Here is a 14,151-nt window from a genome sequence, read left to right as displayed (position 1 = left end):
GCAGTCGAAGGAAAAACTTTTTTCAAAATCCTCAGCCTCACTTTTAAGCCTCCCTCAACCTGCCCCCCGTGGCGCAGAGGCTCCAAAGCTCTGTGCTCGCAAACCCCCGTAGGCTATCTCCCTTAGCCGGAAAGCTGGCTAATTGTGAGCCGGTTCGGATGTGCCAGGAAATGGGTCGCCACATAACTCCCCCCCCCCAGAACCGGCGATACACCCCCCAATGTCCACAGTCTGGGCCAGAACCTGCTTGGGAGGTCGGCCTCTGCGCCGAGGTGCCGGAAACTCGGCCGGTTGCGCCAGGTCCACATGGGCCGGTTTGAGTCGGTCCACCGTGAAAACCTCCTCTTTCCCCCCAACGTCCAGCACGAAAGTGGACCCGTTGTTCCGGAGCACCATAAATGGCCCCTCGTATGGCCGCTGCAGCGGTGGCTGATGCCCGCCCCTTCGTACAAACACAAACTTACAGTTCTGCAGGTCTTTGGGTACGCAGGTCGGGTTCCGCCCGTGCTTTGAAGTGGGTATCGGGGCCAGGTTACCGAGCTTCTCGCGTAGTCTGCCCAGGACTGCTGCGGGATCTTCCTCTTGCCCCCGTGGGGCTGGTAAGAACTCCCCGGGGATGACCAGGGGCGCGCCGTATACCAACTCGGCCGATGAGGCGTGCGGGTCATCCTTGGGTGCTGTGCGGATGCCGAGTAGGACCGAGGGAAGCTCGTCCGCCCAGTTGGCTCCTCGCAGGCGGGCCATGAGGGCCGACTTCAGGTGACGGTGGAAACTCTCCACTAGCCCGTTTGACTGTGGGTAGTAGGCAGTTGTGTGGTGCAGCTGAGTCCCCAAAAGGCTGGCCATAGCTGACCACAGGCTGGAGGTGAACTGGGCGCCTCTGTCGGAGGTAATGTGGGCCGGTACACCAAAGCAAGATATCAAGGTGGTGATCAGGGCTCGGGCGCAAGATTCAGAGGTGGTGTCGGTGAGCGGGACCGCCTCTGGCCATCTGGTGAACCGGTCCACGATAGTCAGGAGGTGCTGCACTCCGCATGACACTGGCAGGGGGCCCACGATATCCACATGAATGTGGTCGAAACGCCGGTGGGCGGGATGGAACTGCTGCGGTGGGGCTTTGGTGTGCCGCTGCACCTTGGCCGTCTGGCAGTGCATGCAAGTTTTGGCCCTTTCACTGAGCTGTTTGCGGAGTCCGTGCCAAATTAACCTGCTGGAAATCATCCAAACAGTTGTCCGGATGGAGGGATGCGCCAAGTTATGAATGGAGTTGAAAACACGGCGCCGCCAGGCTGCCAGGACGACGGGACGGGGCTGGCCGGTGGCGACGTCACAGAGTAGGGTCCTCTCACCCAGGCCCACGGGGAGGTCCTGGAGCTGCAAACCGGAGACTGTGGTTCGGTAACTCGGAATCTCCTCATCTGCCTGCTGCGCCTCTGCCAGTGCCTCAAAGTCTACCCCTTGGGAAAGGGCATGAACGGTAAGATGAGAGAGCGCATCCGCCACGACATTGTCCTTACCCGAGACGTGCCGGACATCTGTCGTGTATTCAGAGATGTAGAACAGGTGGCGTTGCTGGCGGGACGACCAGGGGTCGGACGCTTTCATAAACGCAAAGGTAAGCGGTTTGTGGTCCGTGTACGCGGTGAAGGGCCGACCTTCTAGGAAGTACCTGAAATGCCAGATTGTCAGGTAGAGCGCCAACAGTTCCCGGTCGAAAGCACTGTATTTGAGCTCGGGTGGCCGCAGGTGTCTGCTGAAAAATGCCAGGGATTGCCAGCGACCTGCAATGAGTTGCTCCAGCACCCCACCGACTGCCGTGTTAGATGCGTCCACTGTGAGGGCGGTAGGGGCGTCCATTCTGGGATGTACTAGCATTGGGGCGTTCGCCAAAGCTTCTTTCAAATTGAATGAAAGCGGCGGCAGACTCCTCATCCCAGGTAATGTCCTTGCACGGACCCGACATCAGAGCGAACAGGGGGCGCATGATCCGGGCAGCTGAAGGGAGGAAGCGGTGGTAGAAATTGACCATACCTACGAATTCCTGAAGGCCTTTGATCGTGGTGGGTCAGGGGAAGTGGCGGACCGCATCTATCTTAGCGGGCAGAGGGGTCGCCCCATCTTTAGTAATCCTGTGGTCAGGAAGTCAATGGTATTGAGTCCAAACTGGCATTTGGCGGGGTTGATTGTAAGACCGTACTCACTCAGTCGGGCGCAGAGTTGACGGAGGTGGGACAGATGCTCCTGACAACTGCTGCTGGCTATGAGGATGTCATCCAAATAGATGAACGCGAAGTCCAGGTCCCGTCCCACTGCATCCATTACCGCTGGAATGTCTGTGCGGCATTCTTCAGGCAGAACGGCATGTGGAGGAACTCGAAAAGGCCAAACGGGGTGATGAGAGCCGTTTTGGGGACGTTGTCAGGATGCATCGGGATTTGATGGTACCCTCGGACGAGGTCTACCTTGGAGAAGATCCGTGCGCCGTGCAGGTTTGCTGCAAAGTCCTGAATGTGCAGCACAGGGTAGCGGTCCAGTGTGGTAGCCTCATTCAGCCTGCGGTAGTCGCCGCACGGTCTCCAGCCTCCCGTCACTTTGGGCACCATGTGCGGGGGGAGGCCCATGGGCTGTCGGACCGCCGTATGATCCCCAATTCCTCCATCCTCTGGAACTCCTCCTTCACCAGTCGGAGCTTGTCCGGGGGAAGCCGCCGAGCGCAGGCGTGGAGGGGTGGTCCCTGGGTCGGGATGTGGTGCTGTACGCCGTGTCGGGGCATGGCCGCTGTGAACTGTGGTGCCAGAACCGATGGGAAATCCGCCAGGGCCCTGGTGAAGTCGTCGGACAGCGTGATGGAGCCGAGGTGAGGGGCTGGCAACTGGGCTGCACCCAGGGAGAACATCTGAAAGGTCTCAGCGTGTACCAGTCTCTTCCTGGGCAGGTCGACCAGTAGGCTGTGAGCCCGCAAAAAATCCGCACCCAGAAGCGGTTGGGCTACGGCGGCCAGTATAAAGTCCCACGTGAACTGGCTGGAGCCGAACTGTAGCTGCACCTGACGGGTGCCATAGGTCCTTACTGTGCTGCCGTTCACGGCCCTCAGGGGGGGCCCTGGTGCCCTGCTGCGGGTGTCGTAACTCGTCAGAGGTAAAACGCTGATCTCGGCACCAGTGTCGACCAAAAACCGGCGCCCCGACCTTCTGTCCCACACATACAGGAGGCTATCCCGATGGCCAGCCGCCATAGCCATCAGCGGCGGCTGGCCCTGGTGTTTCCCGGGAACTTGCAGGGCTGGCGACAACGGCGGGCTTCTGCGCCCCACCGCTGGTGGTAGAAGCACCAGTGTTCATTGGGCCGGGGGTTGGCGGGCTCTGTGGCCGGGCCTGGACTGGTTTGCTGCCGGGAGCGTGGCTGGGTGATCTGTGTGATGCTCACCTTTTTGGCGTTCCACAGCAAGTCCGCCCGGGCTGCCACCTTCCAGGGGTCACTGAAATCCGCGTCGGACAGCAGCAGGCATATGTCCTCGGGCAGCTGCTCCAGGAATGCCTGCTCAAACATGAGGCAGGGTGTGTGTCCGTCGGCCAGAGACAACATCTCATTCATTAAAGCCGAAGGAGGTCTGTCGCCCAAGCCATCCAGGTGCAGTAAACGGGCAGCCCGCTTGCGCCGTGAGAGTCCGAAAGTCCTGAGGAGCAGGGCTTTGAATTCCGTGTACTTGCCGTCTGCCGGGGGCGACTGTACGAACTCCGCGACCTGGGCCGCTGTGTCCTGGTCGAGGGAGCTCACCACGTAGTAGTAGCGGGTGTCTTCTGAGGTGATCTGGCGAACGTGGAATTGGGCTTCGGCTTGCTGGAACCATAGGTCCGGGCGCTGTGTCCAGAAACCTGGCAGTTTCAACGAAACCGCATGAACAGAGGCGGCGTCGGTCATTTCTGGTCCAAAAATCGTTTGGACCATCGGGGTCACCAATTGTAGCGGTGTGCTACATGCAGCGCTAAAATTACGACACGGAGTCGGTAACTACAGTCGAAGGAAAAATTTTTTTCGAAATCCTCAGCCTCACTTTTAAGCCTCCCTCAACCTGCACCCCCCCCCCCCCCCCCCGTGGCGCAGAGGCTCCAAAGCTCTGTGCTCGCGAACCCCTGTAGGCTATCTCCCTTAGCCGGAAAGCTGGCTAATTGTGAGCCAGTTCGGATGTGCCAGGAAATGGGTCCCCACAACCCCTCAATTTTGAGGCTATGTCCTCTAGTTCTGGATACCCCCACCATAGGAAACATCCTCTCTACATCCACCCTATCCAGTCCTTTCAACGTTTGGTAGCTTTCAATGAGATCCACTGGCATTCTTCTAAATTCCAGTATTTACAAGCCCAAAGCTGCCAAACACTCCTCATACGTTAACCCTTTCATTCTTGGAATCATCCTTGTGAACCTCCTCTGGACTCTCTCCAATGACAATGCATCCTTTCTGAGATATGGGACCCAAAACTGTTGACAATACTCCAAGTGCAGCCTGACTAGTGTCTTATAAAGCTTCAGCATTATCTTCTTGTTTTTATATTCAATTCCCCTTGAAATAAATGCCAAGACTGCATTTGCCTTCTTTACCACAGACTCAACCTGTTCTCCCATCCTGTCAGGAAATGCTGAGGAAGCTTAACCCAAAAGAAGAGCAGTGGAGATGATTTAGTGATGAGTGACAACTTCAGCTGCAAAAATAACAAGCCACGAGGGGCCACAGAATGAGACAGAAAAAGATACTAAACACAGATACAAGCAAGGAGTAACTGGTTGAAGTTGACTGTTGCGATGGGTGAACAAGGTCTGTGGATGAGTGCAATCAATCTGGTGGGATTATTTTCCTAATAGCCACCAAGACTTTGAGGAACAGAACATGCAGGCAGATTAGGGAAAGGTGTTGTCATGGGTGACTTTAATTTGCTTCATCTGGACTGGTACATTCTTCGTGCACGAGGTTTAGATGGGGAAGAATTTGTTGGGAGCATTCAGGAGGGTTTCCTAAATCAATAAGTAGGTAGCTAAAGTGGAGGTGGGGGGCCACACTGGACCTACTGTTGGATAATGAACCTGGCAAGGTGACTGACCTTTCGATGAGAGAACACTAAGGGAACGGTCATTTCAATGCCTGAAGTTGTCAGATAGCTGTAAATAATAATAAGTATATTTCTTACATGTATGTATTAACCTGGAGCAGAGCAAATTATGGAAGTATGAGGAAGGAAGTAGGGAGAGCTAATTGGGAGCAGCTGTTTTTAGGCAAGTCTACTTCTTGCCTGTTTAAAGACCAAATGCACAGAACACAGGCAGGGTGTGTTCCAGTCAGTAGAAAGGAGATGGTTGTCAAGGTAAGGGAACCTCAGATGTTAAAAGAAATGGTGAATACAATCAAGAAGGAACAGGAATCATGTTATTTTTAGGAAGCTAAGATCAAACAGAGCTCCTGAGGATCATAAAAAAGCCAGTAAAGAACTCAAGAAGGGAGTTAGGGAGATTAGGAGAGGCCATGAACAGTCCTTGCAAAGTAAGATTAAACAGAATCCCAAGGCATCCCATGCATACATCAAGAGAAAGAGGATAACCAGGTAGTGGGAAGAACTGCTCAAGGATAAAGGAGTGAGTTTGGAGTTGGAGGATGTGGGCGAAGTTCTGAATGAGTACTTTGCATCCGTAAAAAAAAGAATGTGTAGGGTGGGGGGGGGGGATAGTGTGAAGCATCCTCATTTTCTAGAGCACCTCAAGATAAAGATGAGATCGTATTGGGGTTCTGATAGAGCATTAAGGTGGACAAATCTCCAGGGCATGATGGGATGTACTCCAGGTCACTATGAGAGGCAAGTGGTGAAACTTTTTCAAGGTGTTTACAAAGGTGATTGATGATGGTAGAACTGTGGAGAGACCTTCAAAAGAGAGATGTGGATGAAAGCGTTATTGGTGGTGGAAGGGAAATGCTATTCTTTGAAAAAAGAAGACATCTCAGATGTTCTAGAATTGAGCACTCTAGATGTTCTAAATTTCCCTAACTTCTGGTAATTTCTCTCCCACCCTCCTTCTCTCTTTTTCTATTCTCTATTCTGGCTCCACTCTCAGCCCTTCTTTTCTCCTCACCGGCCTATCACCTTCCTCTAGTTTCCCTCCTCCTCCCCTTTCTTCCATGGTCCACTCCTCTCCAATCAGATTCCTTCTTCTTCAGCCCTTTATTCCTTCACGTGTCCCCTGCCAGATTCTAATGCAACCCCCTGCCCCACCCACCCACCTTCCAGCTTGTGCTCTGTCTTTCCTCTCCTCACCTTCTTCTGGGTGGTGGGGTGGAGGCATGTCTCTCCAAAGCAGATATAAGGTGCTCCTTCCCTCCCTCTAGCCTGCTGGTCACCCTCGGGCAAGGTGTGGCTCCTGCTCAGCCCCCGATTAGGGTCACGAGAAGCCACAGGAGCAGGATAGTCGTCTGAGCAGCCGGTGCATATCACAAGTCCTGGTTATGTAATCACTGATGCCAGGCAGACAATCTCTGAAGAGTGTTGATAACAGCTGGGGTCACCTATCTTGTAAAGACACTCTCCAGAAGAAGTTAAGCCACTTCTGTAGAAAGAATTGCCAATAATAATCATGGTTGTGGAAAGACCATGATTGACCATGTCATATGACACGGCACAAACAACACCTGGTTCTGGTTTCTCCCCCTTCCCTTCCCGTCTTAACTTGGCCTGAAAAGCCTCCTGTTTATTCCCCTGAGTAGACGCTGCCTGACCTGCTGAGTTCCTCCAGCATTTTGAGTGTTGCTGAAGATTTCCAGCATCTGCAGAATCTCTTGTGCTTATGGTGTATAGGGGAATCCCCCTGGATATTGCCTTCCAGAAGGGTATGACTGATGTATTAAAGATAATATGGAGTCAGATACTAAAGCTGCACCAGACGCACCTCGGAGTTCAGCAGAGCCTCACAGCTGGAATTACATGGAAATTGATTGACATAAAAATGAAGCATGAATAGAACATGGGACTTAGAATAAATGCTGGGTACATATCGGCACAGTAGAGCAACCCGGGTTCAACCCTGACCTTGCATGCTGTCTGTGTGGAGTGCGCCTGTTCCCTGTGTGACCATGTGCATCTCTTCCAGGTGCTCCAGTTTTCTCACACATCCCAAAGGCATCAGGCAGTATGGTGTAGTGATTGGCATGGCGACTTACAGCACCAGCAATCACCAGGCAAAGTCATAAGATTCCAAACAATTGGTTTATTGATTGTTACAGAATGTCTTTCTGGTGCTTCCCACTCCTCCTCTCCCCTCTCTTTTTCCTAACCGTGATTCCCTCTTCCTGGTCCCCTCCCACTCTCAGTCCACGATAGAGACCCATATCAGAACCAGGTTTATCATCACTCACATGTCATAAAAAATGTTTTGTTTTGCGGCAGCAGAACAGTGCACATCATAAAATCACTACAGTACTGTGCAACAGGCTTAGGCACCCTAGATGTATATATACATAAGCCCAAGACTTCTGGAATTTCCAGTTTTATTATGTATTGCATTGTACTGCTGCCATGACGCAAAAATTTCATGCTGCACGTCTGTGATTCTGACTGACCGAGACTGAGGATAGTTAACAGAATCTGCTCAGTGGCGTCCTCTTGTCAACCCAGTTTTTCACCATGTCCGGATAAAAGAATAGAGGGAAATTTATCTACACGGGTGCAGGGAGCAGATCAGTGCAGAGAGGGTGAAGGATTAATTAAAGAGAGGGTAGAATATAATAGATGGAGCTCACTGCAAGGCTGTTTGCTTTGAAGTTGTGGAAGATAGATCATGGAATTGTCTAAATGACATACAGAAATCAATAGAAGATAGTGCTGGGTTAAACAAATAAATAGGTTAATTAAAGAGTTTGGCCTTAATGCGAAAGGGCTGGAACAGAGTCCTGGAAACCTTTAACTGACCCATCACATGAACTTCTGGCAGACTTCACCGAGCACCAGACACAGCACTCAGGACAACACAAGAGGTGCCAGGCTGACTCGCCTGAATAATATCTCAAAGGTACATTTAAAGGTACATTGTATACATTTATCTTTGCAGCCATCCACGAAAACCGAGGAGTGTCCCCAAAGAATGAATGACAGTTAAATGTTAGAAACTCCAAAGTACCCTCCCTCCCATGCGTAAGCACCAGCAAAGCAACAATCCACCCTCCCCCCACCAGCAAAAAAAAAGCATAGGCACCCACCACTGTGCACCCAAGCAACAGCAAAGGCACAGGCTTGCAGTACCCCAAAGACTACTCGTTCACCTGGTATTCAACATCCTCACCCTAACAAGGGAGACAGAGATGTTTCCGTTTCACAGCGAGAGGGGAGGCATAACAAACAACTCACTGGTTTATGATGTTAGAAGTCCAAAAGGACTCCATTCCAAAGTAAGGTTGCAGACTGTTCTGTTAGGTGTAGTGTAGGCCTGCATTAGTCTTGATAGGCCATGGATTTGCACCTTGGAAAGTTTCCAGGGCGCAAGCCTGGGCAGGGTTTTTTTTTATGGAAGACCGGCAGTTGCCTAAGCTACAAGTCTCCCCTCTCCACGCAACCGATGCTGTCCAAGGGAAGGGCAAGCTGATACAGCTTGGCACTGGTGTTGTCACAGAGCAATCTGTGCTTAAGTGCCCTGCTCAAGGACACACATGCCAAGGCTCGAACTAGCGACCTTCAGATCACTAGACGAACACCTTAACCACTTGGCCACGCGCCAGAAGATTAGAAGATGATGAAACTGTGTTGTTTAACATGATTACCAGGATGATGCTTGAACTGAAAAAAAAGATCTATTAGGAGAGCATGGACAGATAGGGGTTGCTGGAAACTGAGGAGATACCTGACAAGTTATTCAAATAAACTTAATTCATAATAAAAAATATTTACAAAAATAAACACTGCAATGCTTTTTCATTCTTATATTGACAGTCAATGCATTAATTACTGTTTGATGACATTCCTTAAAACCATTCAGGCTGTTGCCACTCATGTGGCCCCCTGGGCTGGTACATTACTACAATAATGGAGGGGCTTCCTCATCCAACCCTGCCCCTCCCTCTTCAGTAGTGAAAGAACCCTGTACCATAGTCTTTCCCCACTAAACCCTTGCGGTGGCTGTACCGAGCTTCAGTGCATCTCTCAGCCCGTACTCCAGTCGGCAGCGTTCCTCTAAACTGGACAAGATAGCTTTATATGGATTGGTCAATTGGTCATTGTAAATTGTCGCATAATTAGGCTAGGGTTAAATCAGCGAGTCGCTGGCAGTGCGGCTCGAGGGTGACAAGGGCATGCTCTGCACCATATCTCTGAATCAATGTGGATAACTTCACTCTCCTCAGATCTGAACTAATCCCACAACCTATGAACTCACTTTCAAAAACTCTACAACTCATAACTCTCAGGATTATTTATTTGCTGATTTCTTTATTATTTATTATCCCCAAAGTTAGCAAGGACCTAGTGGCGAAATAATCATATTATAAAGTTTGCCGATGTCTTGACAGTGGTGGGGCTCATCACTAACAACAATGATAAGACCATCTACAGAAAGGAGAGGCTTGAGACCTGGCGCCAGGCAAATAACCTCTTCTTCAATGTCAACAGGACAAAGGAGATGGTTATCGATTTCAGGAGAACCCACATCACTCACACCCACCCCTCTTTATTTCAGCATCACAGAAGTGGAAACTGTGAGGAGTTTCAAACTCTTGGGAGTGCACATCACGTGTAACCTCCCATAGTCCCAGAACTACACGATCTGGAAAGCTCACCAAGGCCTCGACTTTCTGAGGAGGCTGAAGAGAGCTGGATTATGCATATCCATGCTCGCCTCATGCTACAGGTGTGCAATAGAGAGAATCCTAACAAAGGACCTCACTGCTTGGTACAGAAACTGCACAGAGGCAGAAAGGAGGACTCTACAACAGGGAGTCAAAACTGTCCAATGCACAACTAGCATCAGTCTACCCAACATCAAGAGCATACATACAGAAAGGTGCCAGAAAAGAGCCAGTAACATCATGAAGGATCCAACCCAACCTACTCATAGACCATTTGTCCCACTCCCATCAGGGATGAGGCTAAGTAGCATTCACACCAGGGCCACCATACTCAAAAACAGTTACTTGAAACTTGAATGTTCTGTTTGTCTTCTTTGCCATTTCGGATGTTTGTCAGTCTTTGTGTGCATTGACTCATTGACTGAATTGTATTTATTAGGGAATTAGGGGAAAACCCTCTGCTGGTTGGAACCATACCTGACACAAAGGAAGATGCTTGTGGTGGTTGGAGGTCAATCATCTCATCCTCAGGACATCACTGCAGGACTTCCTCAGGGAAGTGTCTGAGGACCAACCATCTTCAGTTGCTTCATCAATGACCTTCCTTCCGTCATGAGGTCAGAAGTGGGGATGTCACAGATGACTGTGCAATGTTCTGCACCATTCATGACTCCTCAGATAGCGAATCAGTTCATACCCAGATGCAGCAGGACTTGGACAATATCCAGGCTTGGGTTGACAAGTGGCAAGTGACATTCGAGCCGCACACCTTGCCAGGCAATGACCATCTTCAACAAGAGAGGCTCTGACTATCATCCCTTGACATTCAGTGGTATCACCATCACTGAATCCCCTACTATCAACATCTTGGGGGTTGCTATTGACACAACATTGAACAGGTCTAGTCATATGAACACCGCGGCTACCCAAGCAGGTCAAAGGCAGGGAATCCTGCGGTGTGTAACTCACCTCCTGACTCCCCAAAGCCTGTCCGCCATCTACAAGGCTCAGGTCAGGAGTGTAATGGAATACTCCCCACTCGCCTGGATGGGTGCAGCTCCGTCAACACTCAAGAAGCTTGACACCATCCAGTACAAGGCAGCCCACTTGATTGGTACCCCTTCCACAAGCATCCAATCCCTCCACCATCGACGAATACTTGCAGCAGTGTGTACTATCTACAAGATGCACTGCAACAACACACCAAAGTTCCTAAGGTAGTGTCTTCTAGACCCACGACCACCACCATCTAGAAGGATGAGAACAGCAGATACCTGGAAAGACCACCACTTGGAAATCCTCCTCCAACTCACTCACCGTCCTGTCTTGGAAACATATTACCGTCCCTTTATTGTTGCTGGGCAAAAATCATAGAATTCCCTCCCTAACAGCACTATGGGTGTACCCGACACCCCAGAAACTGCTCATCACCACCTTCTCAAGGGCAACTAGGGATGGGCAATAAATGCTGGCTTAGCTGGCAATGCCCACATCCCTTAAATGAATAGAAAAAGATTGTTCAACAGTGAATGCCTGCAAGATAATGCATCTCAAGATAGTATATGGTGACATAAACGTACTTTGATAATAAGTTTATTTTGAACTTGCAATTTTCTTTCAATTCTGAGGACAGAGCAATGCTCCCTTTAACTTATAATGACCTGTGTGTGCAAAAAATCTTGTGCGGTGCAATTTTTTTGCCCAGTGAGTCAGAGCTAGAAGGTGAGGGGAGGGGAACAAGAAACACGAGGTGTTAGGTGAAACCAGGACGGGGTGTTAGGTGAAACTGGGATGGGGGATATGGGTGAGGTAAAGAGCTGGGAAGCTGAAAGAGATACAGGGCTGGAGATGAGGGAATCTGATAGGAGAGGACAGAGGGACATGGAAGAAAAAAAAGGGTTTAAAAAGGGTTCTAGAAGTAAGCCTAGCAATTATAGACCTGTCAGTTTGACATCAGTGGTGGGTAAATTAATGGAAAGTATTCTTAGAGATAGTATTAATAATTATCTGGATAGACAGGATCTGATTAGGAGTAGCCAGCATGGATTTGTGCATGGAAGGTCATGTTTGACAAACCTTATTGAATTTTTTGAAGAAGTTACGAGGAATGTTGACGAGGGTAAGGCAGTGGATGTAGTCTATAAGGACTTCAGCAAAGCCTTTGACAAAGTTCCACATGGAAGGTTAGTTAAGAAGGTTCAGTCGTTAGGTATTAATGCTGGCGTAATAAAGTGGATTCAACAGTGGCTAGATGGGAGATGCCAGAGAGTAGTGGTGGATAATTGTTTATCGGGATGGAGGCCGGTGACTAGTGGGGTGCCTCAGGGATCTGTTTTGGGTCCAATGTTGTTTGTAATATACATAAATTATCTGGATGATGGGGTGGTAAATTGGATTAGTAAGTATGCCGATGATACTAAGGTTGTGGATAATGAAGTGGGTTTTCAAAGCTTGCAGGGAGATTTATGCCGGTTAGAAGAATGGGCTGAACGTTGGCAGATGGAGTTTATTGCTGAAAGTGTGAGGTTCTACATTTTGGCAGGAATAATCCAAATAGAACATACAGGGTAAATGGTAAGGCATTGAGGAATGCAGAGGAACAGAGAGATCTAAGAATAACAGTGCATAGTTCCCTGAAGGTGGAGTCTCATGTAGATAGGGTGGTGAAGAAGGCTTTTGGAATGCTGGCCTTTATAAATCAAAGCATTGAGTACAGAAGTTGGGATGTAATGTTAGAATTGTATAAGGCATTGGTAAGGCCAAATTTGGAATATTGTGTGCAGTTCTGGTCACCGAATTATAGGAAAGATACCAATAAATTAGAGAGAGTGCAGAGACAATTTACTAGGATGTTACCTGGGTTTCAGCACTTAAGTTACAGAGAAAGGTTGAACAAGTTAGGTCTCTCTTCATTGGAGCGTAGAAGGCTGAGGGGGGATTTGATCGAGGTATTTAAAATTTTGAGAGGGATAGATAGAGTTGACGTGAATAGGCTGTTTCCATTGAGAGTAAGGGAGATTCAAACGAGAGGACATTATTTGAGAGTTAGGGGGCAGAAGTTTAAGGGAAACACGAGGGGGTATTTCTTTACTCAGAGAGTGATAGCTGTGTGGAATGAGCTTCCTGTAGAAGTAGTAGAGGCCAGTTCAGTTGTGTCATTTAAGGTAAAATTGGATAGGTATATGGACAGGAAAGGAGTGGAGGGTTATGGGCTGAGTGCGGGTAGGTGGGACTAGGTGAGATTAAGAGTTCAGCATGGACTAGGAGGGCCGAGATGGCCTGTTTCCGTGCTGTGATTGTTATATGGTTATATGGTTAAATAAAAGAGGGAGGAGCACCAGACGGAGGTGATGTGGAGGTAAAGAAATAAGTTAAGAGAGGGAATCGGGAATGGTGGGGGTGGGGGGAGCATCACTGGAAGTTGGAGAAATCGATGTTCATGCCATCAGGTTGGAGACTACCCAGATGGTATATAAGATGTTGCCCCTCCAACCTAAGTGTGGCCTCATCGTGACAGTAGAGACAATGGACTGACATGCCGGAATGGGAAGTGGCCCACTGGGAGATCCCAGTGATTCTCACTGATACACAGGAGGCCACTCCAGGAGTTCTGGGTGTAGTAGATAACCCCAACAGACCCACAGGCGAAGAGTTGCATGACTGTTTAGGGTCCTGAATGGTAGTGAGGGAGTTGGCGTGGAGCACGTGTAGCACTTGTTCCGATTGCAAGGAGGGAGATCATGGGGAGGGACAAATGGACAAGGGAGTTGCGTAGGGAGCAATCACTGTCGAAAGCAGAAAGTGGGGGAGAGAAAGGTGTGTTTGGTGGTGGAATCCCATTAGAGATGGCGGAAGTTATGGAGAATTATGTGCTGGATGTGGAGGCTGGTGGGGTGGTAGGTGAGGACAAGAGGAACCCTATCCCTGGAAGAGTGGCAAGAGGATGGGGTAAGAGCAGATGTGCGAGAAATGGAAAAGACGCGGGTGAGGTCAGCGTCAATAGTGGAGGAAGGAAAGCCCCTTCCTTTGAAGAAGGAAGACATCTCCTTCATTATAGAATATTAAAGAATACGGAGAATATGAGTTGTAGATTCCTCGAATGTGAGTCTGTAGATTTTGGAATCCGTTCGGAATCGAGGTGAATGTTCCTGAAATTAGTAATATATGACCTAAGGCTCCTATACTTCTTAGTTTGATGGTAGTAGGGAGAAAAGAGCATGGACTGGTTGTTGGGAGTGCTTGATGAGGGATGCTGCTTGTAAATGTGGGTGGGGGTGGGAAATATTTTGCCTGTGAAGGTCTGGGCTGTGTCCATCACTTTCCCTTCCTGAGTGCTGGTGT

This window comes from Hypanus sabinus, chromosome 19, assembly GCF_030144855.1.
Source record: "Hypanus sabinus isolate sHypSab1 chromosome 19, sHypSab1.hap1, whole genome shotgun sequence".
Classification (NCBI taxonomy): Eukaryota; Metazoa; Chordata; class Chondrichthyes; order Myliobatiformes; family Dasyatidae; genus Hypanus; species Hypanus sabinus.
Note: the sequence above shows the minus strand (reverse complement) of the source record.